General features: G+C 33.0%; 1 non-coding gene across 1 annotated transcript; it reads left to right on the top strand.

Moving 5' to 3' along the window:
* The first annotated feature begins 6,303 nt into the window (after nucleotides 1-6,303).
* Nucleotides 6,304-6,378, top strand: LOC149559145 (small nucleolar RNA SNORD36). Its single transcript, XR_016352487.1, has one exon. It is a non-coding gene; the product is annotated as a small nucleolar RNA SNORD36 (small nucleolar RNA).
* The last annotated feature ends 5,254 nt before the right edge of the window (nucleotides 6,379-11,632 follow it).

The raw sequence follows: 11,632 nt of genomic DNA, 5'->3' as shown, positions 1-11,632 counted from the left end.
GAAGATTAACTATTTTTTTTTCCAAGTATTTTGCAAAAAAATTTGATTTATTCCCTTGTGCTCTAAAAACAATTGATAAAATAAAGGAAAAGGAAGAATGGAAGAGGGAGCTAGATGAAGTCTTCTATGAAATAATGAATAAGCTTATAAATGAAATGGGCCATTTGTTATGGGCAATGACAAATGAGGAGTTGGTAGAAGTACAGATATTCTATAACTCCATCAAAAAATATTTTGTTGATATAAAGGCAAATGCAAATTCTATAGTAACTGTACAAAGAGAAGTTCTAAATTTTGACTAGCTAAAGGACACTACCTATAATAAGTGGAAGGAAGAGTTTATGTCTAGAGAATGGATAGAAGGAGATGATGAGGTGGAGAATGATGATAAAGAAGAGGGCACAAAAGTAGAAGCCATCTCTACCACTAATGATAAAGACAAAGAGGATCCTTAGGTGGCAGGAGGTGACCCATCATTGTCACATTTGATGGCCACCTATCTAGAGGAACTAGAACACTAAAGGAATTCAATCATAGTGTTTTTGTCTCCCCAAAGGGAATAATAGAAATGGACCCAAAAAAGGATTTTTAGTATACCAATGTTTCTGTTATTCACCATTTTTTATTTTGTGATAGGTGTATGTAAATATTTCTTGTAAAGAACACCTGTCATTTTTTCTTAGCTTGAAGCTTGTTGCATCTCACACTATATAAGTGAGATTGCAGGGCTAGAGAAAGCCTCAATTTTTAAAAAAAAAAATCTTAAGTGATACTTAGTCTATTTTTGGTCCAATGTTTTGAGCAAGTTTATGATGTATTTTCTCTGTTAGTTCCTAAGAATACATGAATATAGAATGATCTACGTGTTTCTTCCTAAGGTCATTTTGAGTTTACTATAAATGTATACAATTTTCAAAGAAAATAAATACAAATTATGAGCTATCCCCATATCATTTCTTTCTAAATTTTGTCTCCTTTTGATTACTTGGTTATCTTGATGTTGTATGAGTAAAGGCTTGTGCAATTGAATGCAATCCAATTAGGTTGTATATCTATTCATCACTGCTATTAGTTCAATGGATTAAGTAAAAGCTTTGATGAATTTGATAAAGTTGCTACAGTAGTAAGAAGGATTTTTGAATGATGAATTTTAATAAGAATTGCTTATAATATTTGTTGTAAGACAAAAAATTAGATCTAAAGATTTGTAGTAGACTTTGAGCCCGAATGGATTAGGCACTGGTCAAACTGATTCAGCTAGAAGAGAAATATGTCATAAATGGTTTTCAAATGTAGAATTATAATCAATTTTACTTTTATTTCCTATAAATCTTCAAAGTTGGCTAGTACTTGTTTACATGGAATGTTTTAGCTTTAGTTAGCCACTATTGTTAAGAACACGTGCAGATCTATAGAATAATTTTGGCCAGATCTGTTACATGGGATGTGTTTATCAAATTGTCAAGAATTATGCATGTATTTGAGGAGTTGAGATGAGAATCAGAATGAAACTAAAATAATTCTCATACAGTGTTTCCCAATTTTGAATCATCCCTGGGTATACCCACCCTGGTTTTGTAAAGCCTAAAGAGTAGAAAACCACCTTTTCTTTTGTTGAAGTTGGGTCCAAATAGTTTGCACACATATTTGTTAATAGGAATTGGCTAATCCTTAGATTGTGTGAGTGATATCATTTTGGTATTGAACATTTTGTTGCTTAGTAGTTATAAAACACCAACAGAGTGTCAACCAAGTAATTTAATTTATATATCAAGTGCCATAGAGTTCACCGAGTCACACAATGTTGACCAAGTTCAAGCTACTTGGAAATGATCAATATGAACTAAGCTTCTATGTCTACCAAGCATATGACAATGTTGAGTATTGACAATGGTTGTTGAGTATCAAAACATCTTCAGAACCTGAGTTACAATAATTGGGCCAACTTTGTGAATTTTGATGAAAAGGGTCTTATAGCTGATTTTGATGAGTTTTGTTTTGGATTAGTATACATATAATGAGGTAAACCATATCCAAGTATGTATGTATAGAATGAATAGATGAAGAGCAGAAGTGCAAATTGAAAAGGCTACAAGTAGTGTATGGAGCAGCAAAGATTTATCTATCACAGTAAGGTGATCATTACTATTCAGAGGAATCTCAACCAAAAAATCAAGTTACAGATTGGAGATCAGCCACTGGTTCATCCTAACAGGTGTATTGGTTAAACCCTTTAACAAGGTAGACTTAATAGTATCTTTCAAATCTCTTAACCAAGTACATACTTCATTATGTGTTTTGTAAATCCTTTTGCAAGGTGGACCTAGTAGTCCTTACTATTCCTAATAGGGCAGATCATCAAAAGTGATCAAGTGTAAGCCTTAATTGACCAAATTTATACTATAGTACTAAAGCTTGTGGCTATTATCCCCACCCCAGCTTTACTTTCTATTTGGAAGGTTTTTGGGTCACCATATATTGTGTCAAAGTGTTATGAATGTTTTATTGCTTTCATTCTCTCATGCATGCAACTAGATCAGAATATTAAATGAAGGATTAATTGGTGAAATACAATGAAGTTTTATTATATACTCATTCACCCCTCCCCTCTTAGTAGAGCCTATCTATCTAATATTTCCAACAAAGACATCTCCTTTGGGGATTCTCCTTCCTTGAACTGCATTAGGTGGTATCAAAAGTTGATTTTTTTAAAGTTGCAGATTATGAACTTGAGTTGTTTAAGAAGTTATAAAATATGGACCAAAAAGATATGACAATGAAAGATTATATAGAGAATTATTATAAGTTTATTATTCGCTCTAGACATAGAGAAATACATCAAGAAAATATGGTTGGATATATTAATGGCTTGAGATTCAATATTCAAGATGAGTTTAATATGCTAAATATTGCTTTGGTTGAGGATGCGTAAATCTATGTGTTTGAAGAGCAGAAGATAAGCTAAAGAGGAGGCATCAAGGTAATCCTTGAGGGAGTGAAAAGAAGGATCACTTGATGAAGAACAAATAGATTGCTAAAAATGAACTGAAACTTTTTGAACAAAGGAAGAGACTAGACAAAGGTGCATTATAAGGTACTTTATATAGATGTCATGAAGAAGGACATAGAGCTTATGAATTTCCTAAGGCTAGTGGTAGAGGAAATGCATGTTGCAAGATTATTCAAAGCATGAATGTAAGTTTTGGTGATGTCTATTTTGAGATAGAGTTTATAGAGGCATGTTCTGATAAACTTGTTATGTCTCTTAGCAAAATTGTTATACTCAGAATCAAGGTTAAGGATATCAAGAGAACATGTTGATGATGATGTGGCTAAGTTTTCTCTTTATAATATTGCATGCATGAAAAGATGTTCAAGTTGCAAGGAAAAAGATTAATGTTATTGCTAAGTGTAACATTTTCTTAATTTGGCCCTATAATGATTAATTTAGAAGGTCTAACAACTAACTTAGGGAATTTTTTTGAGGACATGGTATAAAGGAAAGAGATTTTCCTTTATCATAGATATATGAAAAATGACATTAAAATTAATTGTGTAACCAATACAAGTGTGGAATGTGAAGTTGAGCAGAGCAAAGAGAAAGTGAAGGAAACTTCATTTCCAAGGTTTTGCTAAGTGACCCGAGGTTTGATATTTGGATCCATCATTTGTGACCTAGTCTATAAGGTCTGATAGTGATTGGTTTAGTTTATAGAACAGAGGAATGAAGAACATAACAATAAATTACATGTTTGAGTAGTGAGCTCTTCTTGTAGTTGAAATTGCATGTTTGAGCAGTGGGCTTATCTTACATACATTGAACTACAAATCCTAACTAGGTTAGCACAATTCCCATTAGGATTGGAATCTCCTAATAGGAATTCAAAGTCTCCTAATAGAAACTCTATGCATGAAATGTTGTAATAGACTCCTAATAGGTTCCATCCTCTAACAAGGAATATTTATATTTGTACATCATCTTATGGGCATCATCGCAACTGGGGTTTTCCCTTTGATCTAGGGTTTCCCTAGTTAACACATTGGGTGTAATTGTCTATGTGCATCTTATTATGGTTGATGTTTACTTTGGTTGAATGGTTAGGTTTTTTTAAAGAAGATAATTGTATTAATTTTTGGATAACTAATTCACCATCTCACCTCTTAGTTATCTTGGTGGACTATTATTTCTAACAATTGGTATCAAAGCATCAGGTCCTTGAAGATAAAGTTTAACAACTTTGGGAGATCCATGGTGAGCATGTTTAGGAAAGATAGTCCAAAGTTTGATGGAACAAATTATGATAGCTGAAAGGAAAAGATGAAGACACATTTGTTGTGTATTGGTCTAAGATATTGGATTTTAAGAAAATCAAAAAAGACAATCATTGTTGAAAAGGATTTGGAAAAGTATACTAAGGATGAAAGAGATCTTTTTATTTGTGACATGAGAGCTAGAGAAGAAATATTTTCTACACTTCCTAAAATTGAATAGAATTAGGTAAAATCACTTGCTACTTCACATTTGATTTGGAAAGCTTTAGAACCTAGTTTTGAAGGTGTTGTACATTCTAAGAAGTTGAGCTACAAAGATGGATTTGTACAACTTAAGATGGTAAAATGATGGAAGATGAATTTGTAAGAATATATTTACATAGGATATCAAAAATTACTATAGGAATTAAATCTCAAGGAGGAATTAAAGAAGATGATTAGGTTATATGAAAGATATTGAACACTCTAACAACACCATTTAAGTTAGTAGTTCAAATGATATAGTTGTTAATATCTTGTGTTAGAAATGCTTTAAAATAATTGAGAGGGGGGGAGGGTGAATCAGTTATTCAAGGTCAAAATATCCTATTCAAACTTTTCACTAAGTATAGTGAGCCCATTCATTCATTCATTCATCCAAGTTTTAAATTTTCTAATTAGCAAGTTAATGTAAATTAGCATGCAAGTATAACACAGAAGAAATCAACACATAACACAGTGATTTATATGAAAACCCAATTTCAAAAAAACCAACAGTAACATGCTACTCAATTCTCATTCTTTTGAAGTGATGCCCTATGAAAGGCTTTCCCTATTAAAGGCTTACAACATACTATCAAATGTGACCTTGTTAGAGGATTTAACCACCCTGTTAGAAGTGGGCCTAGTTAGAGAACTATAGAACATTCACTTGGAATGCCACTATGTTAAAGGATTTACAAATGGCTATTAAACAAACCTAAGTCCATAGGATTTTCATATCTAATACAATTTCTAGAGAGTATTAGAAAATCTTTCACTTGACTACAACATACAACTCAACTAGCAGATCTTAGATCACTTCTCAGCTCATACCATTGCCTTGCCTTTAGTCCTTGCAACTTTGATAGCTTACCCTCCTTTAAAGCTTCATCTCCTTGAGTCTATATGCTCAATGTACCATTGCAATCATCTATTTTGACCACTTATAGAAGCAGAGCCTCTATGCTCTTCCTTCTCCTAGATGTCTTCTCCTTGACACCCTTCTAACTACTTCAAAATTTGGCTCTTTGGTAGAAATAGTATTAGTAGCACTTTCTTCTTGGTCTATGATTCCTTAAATAGAAGTCTTGGAGTTCTTTTCTTTCTTGATTCTTCCATCCTCTTGATTTTAATTTGTATGGATTAGGTAGGATTTATTGCATCTAACCCATATTTTGTTTCCTCTAGAAACTTCTTGAATAATCCTCTTGAATTCACCTAAAAATACATAGAGGTATGTGCCATTAGCTCATCATCCTTATCTTCCAAATATTTCTAAAAGTTCAATGTAACCACTTTGTCGGCTCAATTTTGGTGAATCTTCGTTATTTGAAATAATGCAGCAGGTCAGTATTATTGAAATATTGGTGCTTAGCACATACTATGTTACTTAGCATCTACTATATTTTTCTTGATGCTTGACACCTAAAGATCACTCGACACACACTAGAACTTCATGTTACTCAACTCTAACTGAGAATTTTCTCGGCTTCAACTAACTTTCTTGGCACCCACTAATGATCTTAGTTTAAGCTTTGCAGTCAACCTTGTTACAACTTCTTCCTCCAATGTTTCTAAGTGTGACCATTCTCTATATCTTTAAGTATGTTATCAATACATCATTTAACCATTTTCTTAACTAATCCTTGCACTTCATTAGAACATCATAACTCAACCTTTCCCTTAGGTGCTCTTGTTAAATCTTGTTGATCAAATCCTCTTCATCAATCAACTAAGTGATAGTACTTGGATCTTATAAAAAAATGTCATTCCCAAAAATAGAAGGTTTGACATCAATGATGAAAAAATTCTTTCAACAAGAATCTCCCTCTTTGATCTTCAAAAATGAGCTTTTCAATTAGATTTCCAACACTCTCCCTCTTTGATATTGATGGAAAATCAAACTTATCAACCATCAGGCTAAACTATTTTACCAAATGCTAACTAGGTTAGAACAATAAGTCAGATGCCAAAAAGTAATTGTTGTATTACTATCAGTTTTCATATCTCCTTCTATTATCTTGATTGTTTCATTTTTGCTTCTCCCACTTTGCTACTCTATCCTTGTTCTTTGTTTTTTTTTTTTTTGTATTGCTCATCTTCTACTGTTTTCATCAACCTCTCTGTCTATCTTTATTTGATTAGTATCTCCCTCATACTTTTGATCACATGTTGTTGATCAGTTTCTCATAACTTCTCCCTCTTTGACAACAATGCCAAAGACATATTAGCATCTTAATATGAAAGTATAGTTTTTGCAAGTTCATTTTATTTATCCCTCTATCACCTTGCTTGTGACTGATTTGGAACTTCAACACTTCTACTATTTTATGCATGATCCTAAAGTAAACATCCTATGCATTAGTGTGTAAAGTCGTTCAACAATCAACTCATTTGATGCATGGCATTCTTGTGTTTGCTTCAAGTAGCCTTGGCTAGGGGTATCACCCCTAACTTACCTCTAAGATATTCAAAAGCATCTTTAGGTAGTGCTTTTGTGAATATTTCAGCAATCTATTCCTTTGAGCTAACATATTCCATCTTTATTTGTTTGTCTTCCACCAACTCTCTTACATAGTGATACTTGATTGCAATATGCTTTGTTTTAGCATGCATTACAGGGTTGTTTGATATGTTGATAGCACGTGTATTATTACAATAAAGTATCACAATCTCATTTACCTCTTCCTTCATACCTTGCAATAAATTTTTGATCCATACAATATTGGTGCAATTTATAGCAGCTGCAACATATTCAACTTTAGCAGTGGACTGTGAGGTACAACTTTTCTTTTTGCTGGTCCATGTAATCAACCTTTTTCCCAAGAAAAGTGCTCCTCTACTGGTACTTTTTCTATCATCAATGTTACCTCCCCAAAATACATTAGTATAGGCTTTTAGTTTAGAAATTTCACTCCTCTTGTAGTACAAACTGAAGTTATCAGTTTCTTTTAGGTACCTTAGTATTCTCTTTATTACCATTAAGTGATTTTCTCTTAGATTTGCAGAAGATCTTACCACTATTCCAAGAGCTAATGTAATGTTTTGTCTACTACATACAACATATTCCAACTTTCCAATCATTGATCTATACAATCTCTAATTCACTTCAGTGGACTCATCATTCTTAGATAACTTATGTCCTATTGCCATTGGTGTGCTAACTAGTTTTGACTCTTCTAATCCAAATGTTTTGAGTATCTCCTTGATGTATTTGGATTGGGTCACAAATATTCCATGCTTCAATTGATGTACTTTCAATCCAACAAAGAATTTGATTTCTCCAAACATTGACATCTCAAATTCATGCTTCATTTGATCAACAAAATCTTTGCATAGATCATCTTTTCCTCCAAATATTATATCATCAACAAAGATTTTTGATATCAAAATGTCTTTACCTTTTTTAGCTTTGATATACAAGTTGTTGTTGTCATTTTTTCTCTCAAATCCTATCTACATAAGATATTTGTCCAGTCTCTCATACCATGCTCTAGGTGCTTGCTTCAATCCATAAAGTACCTTATGTAGTTTGCAGACCATATCCTTGTTCTTATCATCAAAAAATACCTCTAGTTGTTTTATATAGACTTCCTCTTCCAATATACCATTTAGAGAAGTAGACTTGACATCCATTGGTAGACTTTGAAAATTTTGTAAGTAGCATATGCAAGCACTGTTACTAGTCCTTCCATTCTTGCAATAGGGGGAAATGTTTCCCCATAGTCCAATCCTTCTTCTTGTGCATAGCCTTTGCAAACTACTCTGGCTTTTTTCTTTGTTATCTCACCATTCTCATCAAGTTTTTTTTCTAAACACCCATTTTGTACCAATCACATTCTTATCAGCTGAATTAGTTATTCAAGGTCCAAATGTCCTATTCAAACCTTTCACTAAGTATAGTGAGCCCATTCATTCATTCATTCATCCAAGCTTTAACTTTTCTAATCAACAAGTTACTATAAATGAGCATGCAAGCATAACACATAAGAAATCAACACATAACATAGTGATTTACGTGGAAACCCAATTTGAGAAAATCCACCAGTAACATGCTACTCAATTCTCACTCTTCTGAAGTGATGCACTATGAAAGGCCTGCCCTATTAAAGACTTACAACACATTGTTAAATGTGACCTTGTTAGAGGATTTAACCACCCTGTCAGAAGTGGGCCTAGTTAGAAGACTTTAGAACATTCACTTGGAATGCCACCCTATTAAAGGATTTACAAATGGCTTCTAAGTCCATAGGATCTTCATATCTAATACAATTTCTAGAGAGTATTAGAAAATCTTTCACCTGACGACAATATACAACTCAACTTGCAGATCTCATATCACTTCTCAACTCATACCATTGCCTAGCCTTCAGTCTCTACAACTCTGATAGCTTGCCCTCCTTTCAAGCTTAGTCTCCTTAAGTCTCTATGCTCAACGTACTAGTGCAATCATCTCTTTTGATCACTTGTAGAAGTAGAGCCTCTGTGCTCTTCCTTCACCTAGATGTCTTCTCCTTGACACCCTTCTAACTACTTTGCAATTTGGCTCTTTGGTAGCAGTAATATCAATTGCATTTTCTTCTTGGTCTATGACTCCTTTAATAGAAGTCTTGGAGTTCTTTTCTTGCTCAATTCTTCCTTCCTCTTGATTTCAATTTGTATGGATTAGGTAGGATTCATTGCATCTAACCCATATTTTGGTTCCTCTAGAAACTTCTTGAATAATCCTCTTGAATTTTCCTAAAAATACATATAGTTCTATGTCACCAGCTCATCATCCTTATCTTCCAACTAGTTCACAAAATTCAAGGTAACCACTTTGTCAGGTCAACTTTGGCAGATCTTTGTTATTTGAAATAATGTAGCAGCTCAGTATTATTGAAATATAGGTGCTCGACACATAGTATGTTACTCATCATCAACTATATTTTTCCTGATGCTTGACACCTGAAGATCACTCAGCACACACAAAAACTTCCTATTACTCAGCTTCAACTAACTTGCTCGGCACCCACTAATGATCTTAGTTTAATCTTTGCAATCAACCTTGTTACAACTTCTTCCTCCAATGTTTCTAAGTGTGACCATTCTCTGTATCATTAAGTATGTTATCAATACATAATTTAACCATTGCCTTAACTGATCCTTGCTCTTCATTACAACATCATAACTCAACCTTTCCCTTAGGTGCTCTTGTTACATCTTGTTGATCAAATCCTCTAAGTGATAGTACTTGGATCTTATAAAAAAATTTCATTCCCATAAATAGTAGGCTTGACATCAATGACAAAAAAATGGTTGAAAACATTCTTTCAACAACAATCTCCCTCTTTGATCTTCAACAATGAGCTTTTAAATCAGATTTCCAACAATCTTGTACCAAATATTTTACAAAAGAGTTATTGCTTGGAATACTTGAAGAAGTTAAGAATGAGCTTAGATAGTCTGGAGAATTGACCAGAATAGAGAGAGCTTTTAGTGCCCTGAATATTTGACCTAATTTATCTAGGAGCACAAGTGCTAGAGGAGATTTTTCTAGCAACAACAAATCTGAGGAACACAGAAAGATTGAAGGAGGAGTATCCCTTCTTGTAAGAAGAGAAAAAGAAGGTAAAAAAGTCTTTATTTTTTGGAGCTCTGATAAATATGGTCATTATGCATATAAGTATCCTAAAAGAGAGAAATATTATAGAGTGTTTTTATGCAAATGAAGAAAATGATTCTAATGAAAAAGCATTAAGTGCTAGTAATGGTGAAATTGGATTTGTGGCAATTAAAGAAGAAAGTCTAGGGAGTGGTTTTGCTATCATAAGATGAGAAGAAATCTAATTCGATAATTGATAGTGGTTGTTCACATCATATGACTAGTGATATGAACAAGTTTGTTGACTTCAAAAGCCAAGATGGAGGCATAGTTAGAGTTGGAAACAAAGCAGCGTATCAAGTAAAAGGTATTGGATCTATAACTCTTGATGGTAAAACTAACACTAAGGATGTATATTTTTTTAATGGTTTAAAGAACAATATTTTGAGTGTTCGAAAATTGGTGGATAAAGATTATTAGTTTTAATTCATAGAGAAGACATGCATGATTAGAGACAAAGATGGAAAGGTAATTGGAATAGGAGCTAGATCTAGAGGTAATGTATTTCAATTGAATCCTACTGAAATGACATGTTTGGTTGCAAAGGTAGATGATATGTTGTTATGGCATAAGATATTTTGTCATATAAAATTTGATAGTATTGTGAAGACTAGTAGCATGTTTATAGTTAGAGATTTGCCTAAGATTGTAAAGCCTACTAACATAATTTGCAAGGAATGTGTATTGGTAAAGAATAAAAAAACTTCTTTTCCGTACAAGAAGTTTATACTAGAACAAAATTGGAGATTGTACAGATAGATCTAAAAGATTCTATGGAGAAAGGTATTTTATGATACTAGTTGATGACTTTTCTAGAATGATGTGGGTTGCATTTCCTAAAGAGAAATCTGAGGCATTTGATAAGTTTAAGATATTCAAGAATTGAGTTGAGAATGAATCTGGTGCAAAGATTAAATGTTTAATATCATATAGATGAGGAGAATTTACTTCAAATGAGTTTAACATTTTTTTGAAGAAAATGGAATCAAAAGATAGTTATCAGCTCCAAGAACCCCTGAATAGAATGACATTGCACAAAGAATGAATAAGTTAGTTATAGAAGCAACAAGAGCTATGTAAGCTAAGAATGATGTACCCCAAAATATTTTGGAGAGAAGCTTTGAATACAACAGTCTACACTATCAATAGAGTGCAAGTCAGGAAAGACACAAACAAGACCCCTTATGAATTGTGGTTTGGCCACTCACCTATAATGAATTACTTCAAAAAAATTGGGAGTAAGTGTTATATCAAAAGAGATGATGATACTAGTAAATTTGATGCTAGAAGTGATGAAGGTATGTTTCTTAGTTAATCATTGAAAATCAAGGCTTATAGATGTTATAATCAAAGAATTAAGACTATTGTGGAAAGTGAAAATGAGAGAATTGATGAGAAATTCAAGATACACAAGAGAATAGTTGATTACAATTTAGATGATGATGTTGCTACTAAGCCAAGGAATGATGATGTATT

This window comes from Cupressus sempervirens, chromosome 5 (assembly GCF_028749045.1).
Source record: "Cupressus sempervirens isolate cs-2001-9-10 chromosome 5, ASM2874904v1, whole genome shotgun sequence".
NCBI lineage: Eukaryota > Viridiplantae > Streptophyta > Pinopsida > Cupressales > Cupressaceae > Cupressus > Cupressus sempervirens.
This window is presented reverse-complemented; position numbering and strand designations above follow the sequence as displayed.